We start from the raw sequence: 23,900 nt of genomic DNA, 5'->3' as shown, positions 1-23,900 counted from the left end.
GACAATAGATGATCTGGTAGAAGGATTTTGATTAAACAAGACGGCATTTGACTTATTTGATGACATAGACCCTTCTATGATGGGGCACTGAAACCAAAGCAAATGATGGAAGAAGAATTGATACCATATAGAAACATCTTTAGAGAAATGAAAAAGCAAAAATGTCAGACAGAAATTATGATGTATTTCCACAAAGTTACACCAAGTGTGCTTGTCTCCACTGTCTCCCCTTCCACCTCCTCCTCCCCTGCTATCCCTGAGACAGCAAGACCAACCCCTTCTCTTCCTCCTCCTTAGCCTACTCAACCTGAAGATGACAAGGATGAAGATCTTCCTGATGATCCACTTCCACTTAATGAATATCAAATATATTTTCTCTTCCTTATGATTTTCTTAATAACATTTTTCTGTAGCTTACTGTATTATAAAAATACAGTATATAATACATATACAGAATATGTGTTAATCAACTGTTTATGTTATTGGTAAGTCTTCCAGTCAATAGTAGGCTATTAGCAGTTAAGTTTTAGGGAAGTCAAAAGTTATATATGGAGTTTCAACTACGCAAGTGGTTAACGTCTCTAACCTCCATATTGTTCAAGGGTCAACTGTATGCCCCTCCAAAGAAGGCTTAACCTAGTGTTTTATCAGTAACTGTATCCCTTCAAAATCCTGGATCTCTGCATGATGGATGTTTGTTCTTGTAGTTCTGTCATTATTTTGTTTCAATATTCCACAACCTAAGGTCTGAACTGTAGGATTATCTACAACCATCAGACTCCATATAACAGTGATGTAAAGGAAGAGGGGATGAGGAAAATAAATTAAATTGTATCATTATATATTAATACACGGCCCCTTAGGAAGAAAATGTGGTAGGTTCAGTGTCTGTTTCTGTAATGGCCATAGTTTTCACTGATGGATTTCTTCTTCTAGCACCCATTCCATGTTCTTATGGCCTTAACCAGCCTTTTATATGGATTTTGACTCGTTGGGTAGTCCAGCCTTCATCCTGAGGGAGTTGAACCCTTATTGCCTTGCTTGTATAGAGTTACTGTAGTCTTCTCTGAACTTTTACACTGTACGTGGCGGCCCTGAAGGGTCCGTAGGAATTACCCGGGTTCTAGGAATAGCCTCTTCCCCCATTGTGCAGCATAAACCTTATTTACTATATTACATTATTTACCATGTTTCCACTGATTTTGTTAAATAAATGCTTCTCAATTTGTTGTAAGCCCTTTGGCCACTCTTCAGAGACTTTGAATGATTATATTTGCTAATCTTGACCAATCTAATGGATGTTTCTCTGTGGGAGTGGTTTTCCAAGTTCCTCAGACTGGCATTCTATTGTAAGGTTCTATACTGCATGCAAAGTGGTATAATATCACCAGAAATTATTCTGTGATAAATTAAATATACTATAAACCACAAAGCATACATAAAATAACACAACAATGAGCTAACCAAGGAGATAACTATTGAACCATAAAAACGCTTAATCTAAAAATGTAGAAAAAGAAGAAAAGAGTAACAAGGCACAGATGAAACAAATAGAAGCCCAACTATATAATCACATTAAATGTAAATTATCTAAGCAGCTCAACTAGAAGGCAGAGATTGCCAAACTGGATTAATTTTTAAAAATCTGCCTACAAAAGACTTCTTTAAATGTAAAGACAAAAATAGGCTTAAAGTTAAAAGATGGAAAAAGATACACCATGCTAAATAATTGAAGTAATATCAGATGAATTTGAGTTCAGAGCAAAGACTAATAGCAGGAATAAGGAAGATCTTTTTTTATGACAAAGAGGTCAAATGATCCTAAGAATTTATACTCCTAATAATAGAGCTTCAAAATGCATGAAGCAAAAACTGAGAGAACTGCAAAGAGAAATAGACAAATCCACAACGATAGAGATTGTAACGGTATTAGTTTTCTATTGCTGCAGAAACAAATCGCCACAAAGTTAGTGGCTTGAAAAAACGTATATTTACGGATCTTATAACGTTCTTTAAGTCAAAAGTATGATACAGGTCTCTCTGGGTTAAAATGAAAGTTTTCTGGACCTCATTACCTTCTGGAGACTCTGGGGGAGAATTTATTTCCTTGTATTTCCCAGTTTATAGAGGCCATTAGTATTCCTTGGCTCATGCTCCCCCTCCTCCATCTTCCAAGCCAGTAATGTTGCATTTCTCTGACCTTTTCCTCTGATCACATCTGAGAAGGGCTCTTCTCAGAGCTCATGTGATTATACTGGGCCCACCTGGACAATCCAGGATAATCTCCCTATCTCAAGGTCTGTAACCTTAATGACATCTGCAAAGTCACTTTTGCCATGTAAAGTAATACATTCAAAAGTTCTGGGAAGCAGGGCATGGGCATGTTTGGAGGCTACTATTCTGTCTATCACAGCATCCTTCTCTCAATAAAAGAAATTAACAGGGATATAGAAGACTTGAAACACATTGTCAAACAACTTGATGTAATTCATATTAATAGGGCATTCCACCCCCAAACAGTAGAAATACATATTTCCTACTAGTGCACATGGAATATTTACCAAGATCTACCACACTCTGCTATAAAACAAGTCCAGACAAATTCAGAATAATTTAAATCATACAAAGTATATTCTTTGACCACATTGGAATTAAATTTAAAATAAATAACAAAAAGGTGTCTTAAAAATACCAAATATTTGGAACCTAAATAGAACATGGGAAAAGAAGAAATCATAAAGAAAATTATAATATAGTTAGAACTAAATGAAAATGAAAGCACAATATATCAAGGTGTGTCAGATAGAGCTAACGCAGTATTTAGGGAGAAATTTATATCACTAAAACACCTAAATTCATTAATTTGAAAGTCTCCAGTTAATGACTTGAGATATCATATTAATAACCTAAAAGAAGAAGAAAAAAATTAAACTTTAAGCAGAAAAAAAGAAAATAATAAATATCAGAGAAGAAACAAATGAAATATAAGTCAGGAAATCAGCAATGAAAATCAACAAAACCAAAAGCTGGTTCTTTGAGAAGATCAATAAAATTAATAATTCTCTAACCAGATTGAAAAAAAAAGATAGCAGATAACAAATTACCAACATCAGGAATAAAAGAAGTGACATTGCTGCAAATTCTACTGATCAATGTAATTCAGCTTATTAACAGACTAGCCAAAAGCAAACATATGATCACTTCAATTAATTCAGAAAATAAACTATATTAATTTCCTAGTGCTGTTGTAACAAAGTACCACAAACTGAGTAGCTTAAATTTATTCTTTTATAGTTCTGGAGGGTAGAAATCTGAAATCAAGGTGTCATGGAGGACCTCTGCTAGGGTAGTGTGGAAGGGAAATGTGGGGTTGGAGTCCCCACTGGGTCACTGCCTAGTGGAGCTGTGGGAAGAGGGCCACTGTCCTCCAGCCCCCAGAATCGTAGATCCACTGACAGCTTGCAATGTGTGCCCAGAAGAGCCACAGGCACTCAATGCCAGCCTGCGAAGGAGCTGCCCAAAGCCATGGGAGCCCACCCCTTGCATCAGTGTGCCCTGGGTGTGAGACATGAAGACAAAGGAGATCCTTTTGGTGCTTTAAGATTTAAGGACTGCCCCGCTGGATTTGGGGCTGGCATGGGGCCCGTAGCCCCTTTGCTTTGGCCAATTTCTTCCATTTGGAATTGGTGTACCTACCCAGTGCCTGTACCCCCATTGTGTCTTGGAAGGAACAAAATTGTTTTTGATTTTACAGGCTTGTAGCCTCGCCTCAGATGAGACTTTGGACTGTGGACTTTTGAGTTCATGCTGAAATGAGTTAAGACTTTGGGGGACTGTTGGGAAGGCATGATTGGGTTTGAAATGTGAAAAGATATGAAATTTGGGGCAAGGGCAGTGTTGGAATGATATGGTTTGGCTCTGTGTCCCTGCCCGAATCTCATCTCAAATTTTAATCCCCACATATTGAGGGTGGGACCATATGTTGAGGGAGAGAGGTGATTGGATCATGGGGACAGTTTTCTCTATGTTGTTGTTGTGATAATGAGTGAATTCTCGTGAGATCTGATGGTTTTATAAGGGGCTCTTCCCCTTACACATGCTCTCTCTTGCCTGCTACCTTGTGAAGAAGGTGCTTGCTTCTCCTTTGCCTTCCACCATGATTGTAAGTTTCCTGAGGCCTCCCTAGCCATGCAGAACTGTGAGTCAACTAAATTTCTTTCCTTTATAAATTACCCAGTCTTGGGTAGTATCTTTATACAGTGTGAGAATAGACTAATACAGATGCTTAATATTATCAGCCCATGGGTCAAGTCCATGACCACTGTCCAGGTCTAAGGTCATGTTTAAGGTTCTGGCCCAATCCAGGCCCAAGGATGAGGTTCAAGGAGCAGAACTAAGATCCAAATTCACATCCAAGGTTTAGTTGCAGATCCAAGTTCCAGCTCTAAGCTTATGTCAAAGGAATTGGATAAATCAAGGTCCAAGGTCCAGGTCCAATGTCTGTGTCCAAAGTAAAGTGTGAGTGCCAGCCAAGAATTTTATATCCGACCAAACTAGCTTCATAAACAAAAAAGAAATAAAGTATTTCCCAGACAAGCAATTGCTGAGTGAATTAATCATCACCAGACCAGCCCTACAAGAGATGCTTAAGGGAGTTCTAAACCAGGAAACAAAAGAATGATATGATACTCACTACCGCAAAAGCACACATAAGCACATATCCCATGAATCCTATAAAGCAACTACACAATCAAGACTACAAAGCAACTGGCTAACAACACTATGACAGGAACAAAAGCTCATATATTAATATTAACCTTGAATGTAATGGCCTAAATGTTTTTATATAGCGTTATCTCAAACTGACATCCAGCTGGTGGTACCATGTCAAAAGGAAACCTTTGGCTGGATGAGGTGGCTCTCACCTGTAATTCTAGCACTTTGGGAGGCTGAGGCAGGCAGATCGCTTGAGTCCAAGAGTTTGAGACCACCCTGGGCAACATGGTGAAACCCTGTTTCTACAAAAAAAAAAAAAAAATTAGCCAAGCATGGTGGTGTGTGCCTGTAGTCCCGGCTATCTGGAAGACTGAGGTGGAAGAGTTGCTTGAGCCTGGAAGGTTGAGGCTGCAGTGAACAAAGATTGTGCCATCGGACTCCAGCCTAGGTGCTGGGTGACAGAGTAGTTTTAAAAAAAAAAAAAAGAAAAGAAAAGAAAGCATTTTTGTGGCTTTGTTGTTTTTTTAGGGGACTCAGGTTGACCAAATGAAAGACTGAGAAGTCATAATGAGGGACATGGAAGGAGGGCTTGGCTTAACTCAGGTGAAGACACTAGCAGGAAGACACTGGCCACCATGATAGAGGCAGGTGCACCATGCACATTGCAACAGTATCCTTTTCTGGTACTAATTTTCTACATTAAGACTGGCTGGGGGTTATGCTGTGGTAACAAAAATCCCTCAAATATCAGTGATTTAACTCAACAAAAGTCTATGCCAATTGGCATCCCATCTGCCAATATGCAGGGACAGGTGCAATATTGGCAGTAACTGCTACACAGTCACTCAGGAACTGAGGCTAACTGAGGCACCGCCATTTTTTAGTTACTATATCTGGGCCTGGTGGTCAATGGCCAAGAAAAGAGAGACTGGAAGGTTGTGCATGGAACTTTAATTGCCTCAGCCCAGAAACGTTACACGTCACTTCTGTTCATATTTCACACTACCCATATTTAATCAGTCAGAACTCGTCATATGACCCCAAAACAATTACAAGGAGGCTGAGAAATGCAGTCTTCTCTGAGTGGGTGTGGTGGCTCACACCTGTAATCCCAGCACTTTGGGAGGCCAAGGTAGGCAGATCACTTGAGGTCAGGAGTTTGAGACCAGCCTCACCAACATGGTGAAACCCCGTGTCTACTAAAAATACAAAAATTAGCCAGACATAGTGGCACACATCTGCAATCCCAGCTACTTGGGAGGCTGAGGCAGGAGAATCACTTAAACCTGGGAGGCGGAGATTGCAGTGAGCTGAGATTGCTTTGCCTCAAAAAAAAAAAAAAAAAAAAAAAAAAAGAAATGCAGTCATGCAGTCTTCTCTAGACATCATCTACCTTGTTGCATTCCAGAGAGTAGCCCTTCAGTCTACCTTCAACACAGGATTTGGTTTTTGTTTATGTTTTATCTTTTTTACATTCCCAATGCCTGGCAAGTGGTTGTTAATAAATATTTAGTGAATGAATGACTAAACAGGTGAAGGTTTTCTAGCTGAATGTAAAGGAAAACAAGAAAAGAAAAAAATACTGGGTCCTAGCATCCACAGCCACAGTGGTGAACTGAGTTGAAGGTGTGTGACCCCCAGGAGGTGGGTGGATGTGCACTGAATACCTACCTCAGGAGGTAGGGTGCATAATCTCTTTCCAGGGAAGGGTCCCAGGGCTCTCCCTGGGTATTGAGACAGCCAAGTGCAAAGGGGTTCCCAGAAAAACTCCAACCAGCCTGTTCACTGGGAGGAGTGTGCACTGGGGTGGAGCCACAGAAGCTCTTGCTATTTGCAGTGGGGAGGAGCCTGGTCCCCCCTCTTCCTGGATGGAACCTGGGATTCAATCTGCCAGGCAGGAAGCACACTAGCAGAACTCTGGCTTTGTGGAAAGTCCCTGTTTCCCTTTCTTTTCCTTTCAAAATCCATTAAAACCCTGCCCTCCTCACCCCTCAAACTGTGAGCAAGCCTAATTTTTCATGGCTGTGTGATAAGGATCCCTGTCTTTAGCTGAACTAAGGAAAGAGTCCTACGACAGTATGTCAGGGAGTCAGACTTACAGCTGGGATGTTGCTATCTTGCCTGAGATGCCCTAAATAGAATGGTATTTCAGCCTGCCAGCCTAGGATCCTGTCCAGAAATGGTCCCTGGGTGGAAACAGTCTTCCACGAGTCACTGGGACAGGGCTGCTCATGTGTATTGGGCCCAGATTACTAATTTTACCCATCATCTGGGATCCCTGAGCCATGAAACCAATTTAAAAACTGATTCTAAGAAGACTTGTATGTGAATGTTCTTAGCATCTTTATTTGTGAACCCCAAACTGGAAATAACAAATATTCATAACAGGAAAATGGATAAACAATTTGTGGTATATGTTCATACAATGAGATCCTACTCAGTGATTAAAAAAAAAGAAAAAACTACTGATACATATGAAAACATGGACAAATTTCAAAAGCATTATTTAAGTGAAAGAATCCAGGCATTTAAAAAATGCACACACTGTGGTTTCATTTACGTGAAGTGAACAGGCAACCCTAGTTGGCAACTGCTTGGTGGTGGGTGTGGAGATTAGCAAGGAAGTTGCCCAGGGCACTTTCTGGAGGGATGTGAATGCTCCATGTTGCAATTGGTGTGATGGTTACATAGATGTGTATATGGGTCAAAACTTTTTGAATTTTATGAACCTAAAATGGATACATCTTATTGATGTAATTGACATGTCTGTAAAAAGTTATGACAAAAGATAATTTAATAAGGCAAAAATAAAATGAATTCTAAGCTGGTGAACCCAGTGGGGCCTGGGCAGATTCTCATTCTGCAAACTGCCTAATGTAGACACTGCTGGCTGCGAACCCACCTGTTTGTTCAGACCCCTCTCAAGGGTTTGACCCAGCACCAACTCCATGCATGACCCTAATGGTCTAAACTTTGTCTCATTCCCCTGCTGGTGATTGGTTCACAGAAAGACATGTGACATAATTTTGGGCCAGAGAGAAATGAGGAGTCTGTTGGGCATTCTTCTTGGGACAATTTGCATACTTCTGTAAGAGGAAATTAAATGAGATTATTTTTTTGTCTCAGTTCTGTCTGAAGACCCCAAGAGTTCAAATTCTCACTGCCATCTGCCAGCTATGTGTCTCAGCTTCCTCATCTTTAAAATGGGGATGACAATAGCAGCTTTGCCTGACATGGTTGAGAGGATTTCCTCATTTAGTTACCAGTAGGATTTTGAGGGCTTGCTCTATGCCAGGGACAGTTTGAGGGGCTGAAGAATATACTAGTGAACAAAATTGATGACATCTCTACTATAAATGAGGCGAGGAAAGTAAAACCCATCACTCAGCATCCAGTTCACGGTAGCTTTTATTATGACAATTGAAACCAGAGGCCCCAATATTCTGTGAAAGCATAATTTTCAAAGACTGGTCTAAAAAAAAAAAAACTCTTATACAGATATAAAAATGAACACATCTTAAAGATTTTACTTAGCTAATTAATGAGAAAACTATGAAAATGGCAATCAGTTAAAAGGAGAACAGATACATTTATAGACACATTTTAGAAATATTGAAATGAATGTTCAAAGGGATGCAAAACTGGCTTTTCCATAGAGGGGAGGGTCATCTCTCCTCTGCACAGAATTTATTTACATGTCTCTGAGCAAGAACGATTTTGCATTGCTATCAGTTATGTATAAGATACAGAGTGGCAAATTATCTTCCATAGAATCAGAATTAGATAACCCAGACCAGTGTGTTCTTAGCAATGCATAGTTTTTCATCAAAGTACACATTTTTCAGTTCTATTGGCCAAGTGGGTTTTCTGTATTATCTCAAAGAACTTCTGTAATTGTAAACCAAAAAGTGCACAACAGTGCTAGTGGGGCTCTGGTGTGATGGAGGCACATGCCAGGAGCTGCACAGCAGGTTATCAGGGCAGGCTTCAAGGAGGAGTTGATGCTGGAGCTGTGTTGAAAGACCTTAAGTATAAACCAGGCAGACAGCAGGGAGCAGAGGGGCACACCAGGAGGAGGGAAGGTATTAATAAAGTCTGAATTAGTTACAAGTAATAGAAACTGACATGAGTTTGCTTAAGCAAGAAATGGGGGACTTATTATGTGGTCACAAAGTGTCTCATGGGGCTTAAAGGCAGGGATGAAGGAGTGCCTTGGAATGACCTAGAAGCAGGGAAATGTTGTCCCATTTCCCACCTTTTCTCCTCATTGCATAGCCATTTCTTTCTCTTGTCAAAGCACTACATTAGCTAGAGTGGTAAGAATAGACCTTATTCACTGCAATAGGGAAGAGGGTCCAAGTGAAGTGAACTCAGCTTTGACTTGTGCAGAGATGCCTGGGCATTTTAAAGGGAGAATGAGGGAGTAGAGGGGAAACAAGCAGGGGCTGGAGCAGAGACTGGGTTTGTTAATCTCATGTGTACCTCCTACAGGCCACAGCAGTACAAGTTAGAGCCAGGTGCCCCCTGAGTTGGGAGAGGGAGAGCGCTGAGATTTGCATTTCAAAGAGATGGCTCTCATGTCTTTGGGAAGACAGTTCGGGGTGGTGGAAGAGCTACATTTTAAAGGGGAAGAGAAAGGATTCATAACTGTAAGCAGCTTTCTAAAGTAACTGCTCAGAGGAGGTGGGGAGAGGTTCAGGGGCCTGTCTGTTACTAGGTTTTGTCTGGAGCAAACAGTAAATTCTTCTGGCAGCATTGAGGTTTCTGAGGTGAGTACACTAAGAGGTCTAGGGTCATCCTATGGATGTGGTCTTGAGCTATTAGAAACAATATTAGTGTTTTTGCACATCTTATAGCTTGGAGGTGGATGAAAGTATTTGTGCTGAGAGTGTGCAGTTTTTCATAGGCCAAAGTTGAGGTCTTGTTGAAAAGAGGGCTCAGAGGAGCCTGTCTAAAGTTTGGTCAGGAAGAGACTCCCAGCCAGGCGCGGTGGCTCACGCCTAGAATCCCAGCACTTTGGGAGGCCGAGGTGGGAGGACCTCCTTGAGTTCAGGAGTTTGAGACCAGCCTGAGCAACATAGTGAGTCCTTGTCTCTACAAAATAAAAAATAAAAAAAGTAGCCAGGCCTGGTGGTGTGCATCTGTGATCCCAGCTACTAAGGAGGCTGAAGCAGGAGTATTGCTTAAGCCCAGGAGGTTGAGGTTGCAGTGAGCTGTGATCACACCAGTGCAGCCCAGCCTGGGGACAGAGCAAGAAATTGTCAAAAAAAAAAAAAAAAAAGTAAATAAAAATAAAAAAGAAGAGAGACTTTGTCACTCTCTCCCCACAGGCTGGCTTCCTTTGTTTCTAGTTTATGTGATAGAATATGTCTGCCTTGGGTGAATTCCCTAGAGGTAGAGCCTAACACAGGGATTTGGGTCATCTGTTGGGGTAGTGTGTTTAGGAGAAGCCTGTAATGGAGGGAAGAAGGAGGATAGGGAAGGAGCAGAGTTGAGCAAGGACGGTGGCCTGACCCAGGTGGAGGGGCCTTTGGGATGTAAATTTGCTGCAGAGTTGTCCTGCCTTGAGGACTGCCCTTGTGTACCTCTGAGGCTATTGACTTGGGGTGGGGTGGGCTCTGTGCAGTAGGAGATTTTCCAGAACAGGGGCAGCTTTGACATGTTAGCAGCCAATAAGCACCTGGGGGATGGGTGTACCACCCTGAAAAGGTGGTACTGGCCAGGGCACTCACAACATACAGTTTGGGGCTGCCACCGATACCTCCTTTATTTGAGATTCCAGGCAATCTGAGCTTGGAATCTCTTACATCAGTTTCATATTTCCAGGGTGAGAGCACTCTGATCAGCCCACTTGATTTTGAAGCTCACACTGAACCTGTCATCTATGTATGGTCTGGAGGCCAGGTCCACATGTCCACTCATGTGAATGGTAGTGGTAGTAGTAGACATCTTGCCAAGTTGCACAAGGCCCAGAGGCACCATTCCTGTTGTAGTCTAAGGGGTTGTGACCCAGGGATACCACTCACATAGGATGCCATTCACATGGGATACAATGTGTAAGGTTCTTTGGAGTAGGTACTATAGGGGCCTTAGTAGTGGGGGTGAAGGGCATTTCCCAGAAAATGAGTTTGTGAAAAGTAGTCCAGGTCACAACTATCCACCCAAAGTGTCGAACTGTCCTAGAGTGTGAGGTGGGGCTGGGAGGAATGAGGCTGGACACATCAGCAAGACCCAAAGCACAGAGGGCTTTGTCTGTCTCATTAAGAGTTTTTATCCATTCTTCCACCCAAGTGGGGAAGTTGGTGGAGAAAGGCAAAATTATAAAAGGGGCTTTCGCCTCAGGGCCCCCATCCAAAGCTGACCTTCTGGGTGAGGCCCTGTACTTTGAGCCCTGCTGAACTGTGTCATCCTCATCAAAACTCACCTGTCCCATGTTCCAATTCCTTGACCTTTCTCTTGCACAAGAGCTGGGTAATCTGGTAAATAGCTAACACGTTGATGTTGTAAACCAAAATTAAAATTCTAAGCCCCACAATGGACTGAATGGACCCCTTCTTGGCCAAGGGGATCTCAAAGAAACCTGAAACCCTGATTCAGGTCTTGATGGGAATGTAGGGTCGAACATGCCTCATTATAACCTCCTCCCTTTGGAATTTAGGCACAACTGACCAGAATTAACATTAAAGCAGAGATCTTAATAATGGCAAAACAGACTCTTTGTAGCAGTAAGATACCGCATTCCAATGTGACTCTAGTATAGTAACACATGACAGAGAGTAGGCGAAGTATTTTACCCCAAAATATATTTCTTTGATATGTTTTAAAATGGCCCTGCTGAACAGTCTCTTGTGGGGGAAATTTGCATTCTGTGGAGAATCTCTTTCCCTTACCAGGTCTTTTCCAGAGTCTGACACCTTTTAAGGTCTGATAAGAGACATTTGCTATCTATTCTCTCTGAAGCCTGCTACCTGGTAGCATCATCTACATGATAAGAACCTTGGTTTTCACAACCTCCCTTATCTAACCTCAAGAAATCTTCAAATCCACCTATGACCTGGAAGCCCCCTGCTTCAAGATGTCTGGCTTTCTGGGCTGAACCAATGTATACTTTCCATGTTCTGATTTATGCCTTGCCTGTAACTTCTGTCTCCCTAAAATGTAATAAAACCAAAGTGTAACCCAACCACCTTGGGCACAGGTTCTCAGGACCTCCTGAGGTTGTGTCACGGGCCATGGTCCTTAACCTTGGCAAAGTAAACCTCTAAATTGATTGAGACCTGTCTCAGATACTATATGAGTCCATTTTCACACTGCTATTAAAAACTGCCTGAGACTGGGTCATTTACAAATGAAAGAGGTTTAATTGACTCACAGTTCCACATGGCTGGGGAGGCCTCAGGAAACTTGCAATCATGGCAGAAGGCAAAGGAGAAGCAGGCACCTTCTTCACAAGATGGCAGGAGAGAGGGAGAAGGGGGAGGCAGCACACTTTTAAACAATCAGATCTTGTGAGAACTCACTCACTATCACAAGAACAGCATGGAGAAAATCTGTCCCCATGATCCAATCACCTGGTCCCTTCCCTGACACATGAGGCTTACAATTTGAGATGAGATTTGGGTGGGAATACAGAGCCAAACCATATCATTCTGCCCATGGTCCCTCCCCAGTCTTACATCCCTCTCACATTTCAAAACCAATCATGCCTTCCCAATAGTCACCCAAAGTCTTAACTCATTCCAGCACTAACTCAAACATTCAAGTCCAAAGTCTCATCTGAGACAAAGCAAGTCCCTTCTGCTTATGAGCCTATAAAATAAAAACCAAGTTAGTTACTTCCAAGATACAATGGAGGTACAGGCATTGGGTAAATGTTCCTGTTCCAAATGGAATAAATTGGCCAAAACTTAGGGGCCACAGACCCCATGCAAGTCTAAAACCTGGTAGGGCACTCATTAAATCTGTGTGTGTATGTGTGTGTGTGTGTGTGTGTGAGAGAGAGAGAGAGACAGAGAGAGAGAGAGACAGTCTCACACTGTCACCCAAGCTGGAATGCAGTAACATGATCTCGGCTCATTGCAACCTCTGCCTCCCAGATTCTCATGCCTCAGCCACCCACTTGAGTAGTTGGGATTACAAGTGGGCACCACCGCGCTGCCTAATTTTTGTATTTTTAGTAGAAACGGTGTCTCCATGTTGGCCAGGCTGGTTTTGAACTCCTGGCCTTAAGTGATCTGCCCACCTCAGCCTCCCAAAGTGCTGGGATTACAGGCGTGAGCCACTGCACTGGCCTCATTAAATCTTAACACTCCAAAATAATCTCCTTTGACTCCATGTTCCACATCCAGGACACGCTGATGCAAGGGGTGGGTTCCCAAGATTTTGGACAGCTTTGCCCCTGTGGCTCTGCAGGGTACAGCCCCTGTGGCTGCTTTCACGGGCTGGTTTTGAGTGCCTTTGGCTTTTCCAAGGGCATGGTCCAAGCTGTTGGTGGATCTACCATTCTGGGGTCTGGAGGACGGTGGCCCTCTTCTCACAGTTCCACTGGGCAGTGCCCCAGTGAGGGCTTTGTGTGGGGGCTCCAACCCTACTTCCAGTACCAATTTTCTATATTAGTTTGTTTTCACGCTGCTATAAAGGACTACTGGAGACTGGGTAATTCATAAATAAAAGAGGTTTAATTGACTTACAGTTCCTCATGGCTGAGGAGGCCTCAAGATACTTACAATCATGGTAGAAGAAGGAGAAGCAAGCACCTTCTTCATAAGGTGGCAGGAGAGAGAGAGAGAAGGGGGAAGTACCACAATTTTAAACCATTAGATCTCATGAGAACTCACTCACTATCATGAGAACAGCACGGGGAAAATCTGTTCCCATGATCCAATCGCTTCCCACTAGGTCCCTCCCTTGACATGTGGGGATTACAGTTAGAGATGAGATTTGGGTGAGGATACAGAGCCAAACTATATCAGATATTTTTTTATTTACAATGTGTTAGCAACACATACAAACCTTGTCCAACATTGATCTCAAAGTGCCTTTCTTTGAAGGAGAGATTGATCCCGCGATCAGATTCAGATTACAATCCAAGCCCTCTGGGTACAAGATTTCCAGAGAGCCTTTGGGACCCTGTCGCATTCCACTGATCAGTCTGCCCTGTGGCAGTCCTCTGTTCTGAGCACACCCTTTCCATCTCTGTCCCATTGGCTTCAGTGAGAGCCCCAGCCATGGGCCATGTGGCAGCAACACCAGTAGGTGGCAGTGGTGCCACGTTCCTAAGGCTTTAGGAAATCCGTGTAATAAAAGGAGAGGGGCATGAGGAATGGAGCCCAAGCTTTGGAGCTACCCAATAAAATGGGAATTACTGCTTTGTCACTTAGTGGTTGTAGGCCTTGGATAAGGGGCTGGATTTGTGCCTCAGATTCTTCCTGTATACTGATAAATTTGTGTAGTTGTCAGAACTAATTGTGTCATTGTAGCAGCTTTCAAGCTAAGCTTCAATCTTCCAGAATCATAATTTACTGAGGCTTGTTATGTTTAGGTTTAGGCTTGCTGTAAGATCTTTACATCTATTAATTCATTTATTCCTCAGAAAAGCCTGCGAAACATACCCTGTTATCCTCATTTTCTAGGTGGGGAAACTGAGGCACATAGAGGCTCAGCAACTTGTCCAACATCATGCAGATAATGTAAGGCAGAGCTGGGATTTGAACCCAGTAAGTCCACTTCAGAGCTCTCTTGTATAACTGCTTGGCTATACCACATCTAACACCAGTGGGTGTTTTGGTCGGCTCCCGTGTTGCTGTCACTAGTTACAGCCCATGGCAGAGTACGTGTTTTCTGTTGAAGAAGGAAGACAGCAAAATCAGAAAAAATACAAAGAGAGATGCTTCTTCATCACACCACCCCAAAGCCTTGTCAACTTTCCAGACTTTGTGACCCATGGACCTAAGATTCTGCTGAAAGAGTCTTCCACAAGACGTTAATATTTTCTGCAACTGGGAGAAACAGCTCCCACCACTCTTGCAAATTACTTCCACTCCAAATGAGAAGCAGCCCTGCAGCCTGGCTGCTTAGAATATGTGGGGATTTGCGAGGATGGCATTGCTGACACTCTTCTGGGGCCATTACTTCCCTTTGGTGCCCATCCTGAGTGTCCAAAATGCATCGCCTAATCCCCCTTCACACATCTTGATGTGTTCCTGCATTCCTGGCAGACTACTGCTGACGCCAGTGATGGCAGGAGACTCCTGAGCACTCGCTGTGGTGGGCTCACCATCTCCATGGTACTGGCAATGTCTTTGCCTTGCACTGCCCTCACATCACAAGGCTGCTGCAGCGGGTTCCTGCTCTGGAATCCCTCAGCCCATGCATTGCTGTGGTTGCCCTGCAGGAGACACTGCCACAGCCTCCCAGGCTGGAGCTCCATGTGCTGACCTAGCCAGGACCAGGCCCTCAAGGCCCAGGTAAGGATATGGTGCCAGCCCTTGGGACTCCTCTGAGAACTCACCATGTGGAGCAACTGGAACACTCATAGACCGCCTGGAGGAGTGTGAAATTCTACAACCACTTCAGAAAATTACTTGACAGTTACGTAAAAAGTTAAGTGTTTACTTGCCTTATAACTTAGGTCGATCTGTCCTATAATTGTCCTCCTAGGCATTTAATCAACAGCAGTGAAAAGCAATATCTGCATCAAGTATTGTGCAAAAATATTCGTGAGACTTTTATTCATAATAGTTCAAGACTGGAAACACACTAGGTGTTCCTCAACAGATGAATGGACAAATTATGGTGTATTCCTGTAATGGAATACACCTCACAGCAATAAGAAGAAATGAATGACTGATGCACCCCACAGGAATGAATCTCACAGACATAATGCTGAATGAGAGAACCCAGACACAAAAGAGGTTATGCTCTATGATCCCATTTATATGAAGCTCTAGAAAATGCAAACTAACCTATCGTGATAGAAATCAGAACAGTGATTTGCTTCAAAATGGGAGGTAGAGGAATTGGGGGCAGATTCCTGGGAACTTCTCTGTATCTCAGCCTCCAGCCTCCTCAGCCCTTTGCAGATACCTTGAGAAGCCGCACACCCTACTTTGTTGGCTCCATCCATGGTGAGCTGGGGGAGAGATTTGGGCAGCGGTAAAATCTACTACAGACCTGTAATTCCAGGGACTTTAAAATTCCAGAGGCTGTGTAACAGGGAATGCTATCAATTCTCAACAGTCATTTTCTTCTTTTATTCCTGATTGTAGCTGGGCACACTGCCAATCAGCCAAGTGATTACTTACTCCAGCTTCTCTTGCAGCAAGATGAGACTGTGTCACTAAGAGATGGCATATGTGACTTTCCAGAAGAGGGAAAGAACTGCTCTTTTTCCTCCTTCCTCCCTCTTGCTGCTTGGAACACATATATAATGGCTGAGGCTCCAGCAGCCCTCTTGGACCACAAGTTTGAAAGTCACCTGTAGTGAACGCAGAGGGAATTCCAGAAGGAGCTTTATGGAACTGTTACAACAGTCCTGACCTGCCTGCCTCTGGAATTTTGTTGTTGTTGTTTAACAAAATAAAATAAAATTCTGTTTTTTGGCCACTGCGAATTGGGGTTTTTGGTTACTGGCGGTCACACTCAACCCCAAGTGATACAGATTGCAGAGTATGGAAGTTTAAGGGTACAGATTCAGGAACCAAACTGCTGGGCTCACACTCCAGTTTTGCCACCTGCCAACTAGGTGAGTCTGGGATACTCACATGACTTCTTTGCTTCTGTTCCCTCATGAGGAAAATGGAGATAAAAATGCCTACCTCATAGGACTGTTGCAAGGATTAGAAGAACTGACAGAAGAGAATATAATGCACTTAGAAAATAGTAAGCATCAAGTTCTGTGAACAGTTCCTGGGATAGCAAGTGCTCAGTAAGTATGGACTTTTATTGTTTTTGTGTGGAGGCACATGGTGTGTGTGCATGCATGTGCAATCTTGTCTGCATGACCCTATCAATCCCTACTGGTGTTGTCTGAAGAGACTGTCACCCCTCTGACGCCCATGGAATGCTCCCTGCAGGTGGCAACTGCGTCCTCCTCATTTCGACTTCTAAGCCCTCACCCAGAAGTGGAGTCTCATGCTTCCTCGGAGGCAGAGCTTTTCCTTCTCCTGTCGCAGGCTCCGCCAGGCACCCCATGGTTTCTCTCCCCAGCATCCCTTCTTTGTCTTTGTCTTCCTCACCTGCTGGGGTGAGGAGGCTCTTTAGGTTTCCCCTAGAAAGGAGGTGCAAATCGGGATGCCAGATTTAGCAAATAAAAATACATATCACCCGGTTAAATTTGAATTTCAGGTAAATGATAAGTAGTTTTTTATTGTAAGTATGTCCCAAATATTGCTTTTTTTTTTTTTTGAGATGGAGTTTTGCTCTGTCACCCAGGCTGGAGTGCAGTGGCAAAATCTTGGCAAACTGAAACCTCCACCTCCCAGGTTCAAGCGATCCTCCTGCCTCAGCTTCCCAAGTAGCTGGGATTACAAGCATGCACCACAATGCCCAGCTAATTTTTGTATTTTCAGTAGAGGGGGGGTTTCACCATGTTGGCCAGGCTGGTCTCAAGCTCCTGACCTCAAGTGATCCATCTGCCTCAGCCTCCCAAACTGCTGGGAATACATGCGTGAGCCACTGTGCCCAGCCCCAAACATTACATTTTATCTGGCAGCTCTAGGCATGGTCCCTAGGATCCCCCACCCCACTCTGCACCCATCTGAGGTCTCTGCTGTATTCTTCATCCCCTATAGGTGACAGGTGGGTGGGTTGGGGAGCAGGGCCATTTTCAGGGAAGCTCCTATTTTCTTTCTCTCTTGCTGCCCCTTATCATTCTCTCCCCACCTCTGCCCTGAGAAACTTCCTCTCTTCTGAAGCAGGCAAAACTAGCCCTGATCTATATCTCAGGCTTTGGAAGTTTCTAGGTTACCTGTAAATTTCCTTTGGGTTCTTACAACTCAAAGTTGACTTTCCAAATTCAAAAGCCAAGCCAAGATTTTGACTCCCTTCTTCTCCCATCCCTGCTGTATCAACCCTCCCCTGCTGGAAGTCTTTGCTGTTGGGGCTGAGGAAGAACTGGGATGCATGAGGAAATGCAGCAAACATTTCCAAGTATCTTCCAGCAACACACAGAGGGACTCGTTGAAATCTCCCCACAGTTCCATTCTTATTCCTGTCCCAACTCTTTGTTTCCATGGCCACTAGGGTGTTTTCTGTCACCATTATCAGTCTGTTAAAGGACAAGTGCACCTGGTTTATTCACATCTTTCTCCCCTATTATCTGTCAGAAAATACAACAATCAGCTCTTTATGTTGCTTCCCAGAGGGCACTGCCATTGTGTCTGCTCTGTCAGCCAATGCCAAATGCATCACAGCAGAGAATCCCAGCCCATCCATCTGCCGTGTGATCAGGACTGAGATGAGAAGGGAGAGGAGGCTGCAGGGACTGTTGGAAATTGAGAAGTGCTTTCTTGCAGCCAAGCACAACTTCTGGCAGATGTTGCTGCAATGTCCCTGAATCTCTTCCTAATGGAGCATCTGCCCAGTAAGCTTAGAACATGTCTCTGCAGACGTGTTCAGGAGACTGAGGAGACCTGGGCATGACGTTACCTACACGGCACAGTGAACCTGCGAGACAGAGGGACACGGGCAGCTAATTCTGGCGAGTGTTCCTCCTCAGCCATCAGGCCAAAAATGTACCCATTTGTGTAAGACATAGGCCTTAGTCACTGAAGAAAGTGAATGTGTGATGAAGAGAAGCGTCCTACACTTGGCAAACTTGCTGAGAATTCACACTTTCTGAATCAAAGTCACTGACATTTTTGGAAGATCCAAATTTAATCAAGGCATTTTCAAAAGATTCAAACTGAATCAGAAAGACATGAGGCCCCATTAGTGACACGAATCTGGATGACTAGTTGGAATTGCATTTGCTAGGAAGCATAATTTTCACTGAAGGTGACAGAAAATTCAATTTCGTAGGATTTGGGAGGGGGGCCTGTTTGAAGTTACATCATTAGGATCAACTAGAAAAGAACAATTACGCCTGAGATACCGTGTATGTCCCAATGTGGAGCTTGCAATTTCTTGGGAATAGAGTGGGCAGAGGTTTTGAAACGCATTGTTTAAGGCTTGAGGGTTGTAGATTCAAAAAAAACCTTATTTAAAAGCCAAATATGCACAATACGAAAGTGAGCTGCTTTGAGGAGCAGGCCTGGAGGTGGCTCTCTGTCCCCATCTGGTATTTGCCATGTCTGCCTGTTTGTTAATTATTCCTCCCCCTGCTAGAGTGTCAGTTTCATACCAGCAAGACTTTGACTTGTTCACTGATGTATCCCCAGCACTTTGAGCAGTGTCAGACACAGGGTGGGCCTTGTATTTATTGAATGAATGGGCGAATGGAAAGCCTTCTGGGGTGTATCAGACACATCCACTATTATTAGCATTACTATTAGCATCTAAGGCCGAGTGTCTTTTCTATGCTCTAATAAACTTACTAAGCAGTTTGCACACATGATCTTATTCAACAACCCTGCACAGTAGGTATGTAGATCCCTAGTTTATAGATAAGGACACAGAGCCTTAGAGAGGTTCTATGCCCCAAACCTCAGGGCCAGTAAGTGACGAAGCTGGTATTCAACGCAGGCTTGCATGGCTCAAAGACTGGGAAGTACCTTGCTTCTCTCTCTCTCAATTAAATTAGTATGTAATTTATATACCATACAATTCAGTGGTTTTTAGGATAGTCATAGAGTTGTGCAACCATCTTGACAATTAATTTTAGAACATTTTCTTCATCCTCCACAGACCTCCTTACCATTATCAGTCACTCCTCATCACCCCAGCAAGTTCCCCAATCCCTAGGTGCTCACTAAACTAATCTACTTTCTGTCTCTATAGATTTGCCTACTGTGGACTTTTTTTTTTTTTTTTTTGAGACAGAGTTTTGCCCTTGTTGCCCAGGCTGGAGTATAGTGGCGCGATCTTGGCTCACTGCAAGCTCCACCTCCTGGGTTCAAGTGATTCCCCTGCCTCAGCCTCCCAAGTAGCTGGGATTACAGGCTCCCACCACACCCAGCTAATTTTTATATTTTTAGTAGAGATGGGGTTTCACATGTTGGCCAGCCTGGTCTTGAACTCCTGACCTGAAGTGATCCACCTGCCTCAGCCTCCCAAAGTGCTGGGATTACAGGCATGAGCCGCTGCACCCGGCCTTTTTTTTTTTTTTTTTTCTTTTTGCGACAGGGTTTTGCTCTGTCATCCAGGCTGGAGTACAGTGGCACCTTCTCTGCTTACTGCAACCTCTGCTTCCTCAGCTCAAGCGATCCTTTCATCTCAGCCCCCTGAGTAGCTGGGACTACAGGTGTCTTCCACCACACCTGGCTGATTTTTGCATTTTTTCATAGTGATGAGGTTTTGCCATGTTGCCCAGGCTGGTCTTGAACTCCTGGGCTTAAGTGATCTGCTCGCTTTGGCCTCCCAAAGCACTGGGAATAGAGTGGGCAGAGGTTTGAAACACAGCATTTAAGCAAGTGATGGTGACAGTGAGCCACCTCTCCTGGCCTATTCTGGACATTTTATATAAATGGAAACATACATACAGGCTTTCATGACTAGCTTCTTTCTCTTAGCATGTTTTCAAGGTTCATCTCTGTAGCATGTATCAGTGCTTTGTTCCTTTGTATTGCTGAATAACATTCCATTGTACAGAATGTTTTTGGTCCCAGATGGTCCCTTTAAGTTTTTCTCAGGTGAGAAAATTTCCCCAGCCCCTGAACAGAAACATGAATAATTTGTTTCCCATGCAGTCTTATGTCATATGGTCATTTTGGATTAGTAATGAGAATGCATCCAATTGAGTGTATTAATCAACATTTCGGTCTTGTTTTAAAGGGTAGGTTTATTATTATTTAGGTATGGTGAAGCCAACAGATCACATGACTGTCACTGAAAAGATAGTTTGTTACTCACAGTTCCCAAGAGGAGGGAGCATTCCCACTGTCACTCAGGGCCACACAGGGAAGCACCAAGGTGAGTCAGGAGGCAGAGCAAGCAGAGGGGAATGTGGGCAAGAGGCTTTATTGTAGTTGATGCTGGAAGGAATGGATGAAGCCAGGTAAGTAGGTTTAGGGTGGGTTGGCTGAATTGAGTAATTTCAGGGGGTTCTGGGGGATAGGGGTTATCTCTAGTTGCCTGGTACCTGGCCCTTAGGTCATCAGTGGCCCACGGTGTAAAAGCCTAATAAAGGAGGTGGCTAGGGAAATGGGCCATGGATGGGTTGGTTTGCATGTGAAAGGCACACTCAAAGGTGAGTGGAATCTTTTTTTTTTTTTTTTTTTTTTTTTTGAGATGGAGTCTTTCTCTTGCTCTGTTGCCCAGGCTGGAGTCTGGAGTGAGTGGCACGATCTCGGCTCACTGCAACCTCTGCCTCCCAAGCTCAAGCTATTCTCGTGCCTCAGCTTCCCAAGTAGCTGGGATTACAGGTGTGCAACACCACACCTGGTTAATTTTTGTATTTTTAGTAGAAATGGGGTTTTGCCATGTTGGCCAGGCCTCAAGTGATCCACCCATCTCGGCTTCCTAAAGTGCTGGGATTACAGGTGTCAGGTGTGAGCCACCCAACTTGGCCTTTTTTTTTTTTTTTTTTTTTTTTAACTATCTCTGGGAATTGGCTATCCTTGAGAGGGACAGTCTCTTCAAGGTCAGCAAGACCCCAAGAAGTCAAAGCACCAAAAATACAGACTAAAAAGACATGATTACTCTATCACTCGAAGGTAAGACTGCTCTCCAGGCTAAGGCCTATAGTTGGCAGCCATCTTCCTCAAGGAAGGAGGGGTGACTTCTGCTTCTTCCATACCCACCTCTCCCCCACTTGCAAGCTGTTGCTGGAGACCCCCACCAGGGTTAGGTGGATGAAGGCAGGATAGTAGGTGCAGACCTGCATAGTAGTGTGTAGTACCTGCAGTAGTATGGTACTGTCAGTGTGCCCCACAATCCTGGGATGGCTCTATTGGCCCACTTTTTATGACCCTTACTCTCCTAGCTGTCTCCGTGAGCAGAACTCAATGTGGCCCACATCTGGTCCGCAAGAGACACAAACATGCCCCTAATATCCCGGGTAAGAGTGAAACTCTAGGCCATGGTGCCTGAAGAAGCTCTCTGCATGTTCCCATTGAGGCCCACTCTTTCTAGGCCAGAAGCAGTGGAGGTACACCCCATCCAAGCTCTTGAGGCTTCAGCACAGCTTCCTCCAAAGGATTTTCTCTCAAGTCCTACCTCATTCCCCACTCCAACCTAGTTCTACATCTGGATCCAGCTGAGGGTTGCTACTTCCTTAGTAGGTCTGTGTATGGAGAAGCTGTGAGTCAAACCCACTTGGCTGCCTAAGAGTTATCATGGTGAAGCATCCTCTGAAACCGAGGCCTGAGGAGGTCTGTTTTAACAAACTACTAAATAGGCATCACAATCATGCAACTGCTCAGGGTTTCCTCTTTTCCTACTGCCTGGATATTAGGAGCTTCATGATTCACAGAGCTGAGGTCCACTTTTCAGAGTAGAATAGATTCACAAGCTAGCAAGATAACATTTTCCATGAATTTGTGGGAAGATGTTAATTTCCAGGTTAATACCTTTGCCCATCCAGAGCTACCTGGAGGGGGTCCTAGCTTCTCAGATGGTGATTGCCTCCACTGACTTCCTTCTCCCTCAAGTTATTTACTAAAAATACTTTATACATTTAAGGAAAGCCCCAGGGGCTGGAGGCAGTGGCGTGGTGGAGGGCAGGTAGTTTGGAGAGGTCTCTGGGATCATGAAGCCTGGGTGAACTGAATTTATTTAACCTGGGATTTTATCTGTGTATCCCCAAGAATCACTAATACCCATCTGATTTCAGCCTAGATTGGAAGCCTGGGCTTAATTTCACAGAAGCAGGTCTTCGTGTGCCTTTCCCGCATATGGAGCAGTTGAAGGGAGGAAAATTAAGTGGGGATTTAGCATAAAAGCTTCAAAGATTTGCAGTCCCTGATAAGATATTCTTCCAAATAATCAGTCCTCCACTTTTTCGAAGATTTTATGACTTTTCTTATCCAAAACAGTAAAACAAATGCAAGCTTTGACGTTTCCGAAAACCAGCTCCAGGCAGAACCTTGAACGTGTCTCAAGTTGTGATCACAGAAGCAATGAGCTCCTGCTGGGGCTGAGGTTCTGAAGGGCATTTCATGATAAATTTATCAAAGCCACAGGAGCCAAATCTTTATAAATAATTCTAGCATCCTTCATTACTCATTATTTGCCATCAGCCCACTGGGGGCAATTAGTTTTCATAGAAAGGAGAGGCTTCCCATTTACAGAGTTGCAATCACAGCAGTTTTATTTTTATGAACCTTTCATTTCCTCAATCTCCAGATTAATTTTTGCAATGTTGGATTTTTTTTTTATTTATGAAAGTCCTGTAAAACAGCAGTGTTGCAACTCAATCTAAGGATTTATCCATTCATTTTGGGGTCCTCTCCTAATGAAATGAGCCCCCACTCTTTGCTGGGTGGTGTGTTAGGAAGAGGATGTGAAATCCATGCAGACATGTCTGGAGAAATTCACATGAGTTGGAGAAATTCACAGAGGTGAAAACAGTTAGAGTTCAATGGGAGAATGCCATCACAGAGGCCATGAAAAGCAGATAAAGAGTAAAAGGAAAGACAGCTGGGTTTTGGAGGATGTATACAAGTTAGACAAATGAAGGAGGAAGACAGGTTCTTTCAGGAAGATGGAACAGGGTGTATGACTGCATGAAGGTCTGAATCAGCATGGAGGTCTGAGGGCAAAGAGAATCTTTCCCACTACTGTTGGATCCTGAGAAGGCAGCAAGATCTGAGAGAGAGGAGGGTTGTACAGTGTGTCTAGGCAGAACAGGCTCATTCCCTGCTGTTTTGAGAGTAGAAATATACAATCCCTGGTGTGTCTGCCATTTAGAAAATACAAACAGCTTAAAATTCATTTTTGCAAATTATAGAATGATATTAATAAAATTAAAATTTAGAGAGAAGGAAAGGAGATTGATTTTGAGGAAAACAAAAAAGAAAACTTTGTCGTGCTGGGTGCACCTGTGGTCCCAGCTACTCAGGACCCCAGGAGTTTGAGTCCAGCCTGAG

The 23,900-nt window shown here is 43.7% G+C and overlaps 1 protein-coding gene across 1 annotated transcript in view; it reads left to right on the top strand.

The window, feature by feature from the left end:
- The window catches only part of LYZL4 (lysozyme like 4), a 114,534-nt gene that overhangs the window by 15,206 nt on the left and 75,428 nt on the right, over positions 1-23,900 (top strand). Inside the window, exon 2 of the mRNA XM_063602280.1 lies at positions 14,349-16,642. The gene's annotated coding sequence lies outside the window, so the exon portion shown is untranslated. The remainder of the gene's footprint in view (positions 1-14,348; positions 16,643-23,900) is intronic.

This window comes from Pan paniscus, chromosome 2 (genome assembly GCF_029289425.2).
Source record: "Pan paniscus chromosome 2, NHGRI_mPanPan1-v2.0_pri, whole genome shotgun sequence".
Classification (NCBI taxonomy): Eukaryota; Metazoa; Chordata; class Mammalia; order Primates; family Hominidae; genus Pan; species Pan paniscus.
This window is presented reverse-complemented; position numbering and strand designations above follow the sequence as displayed.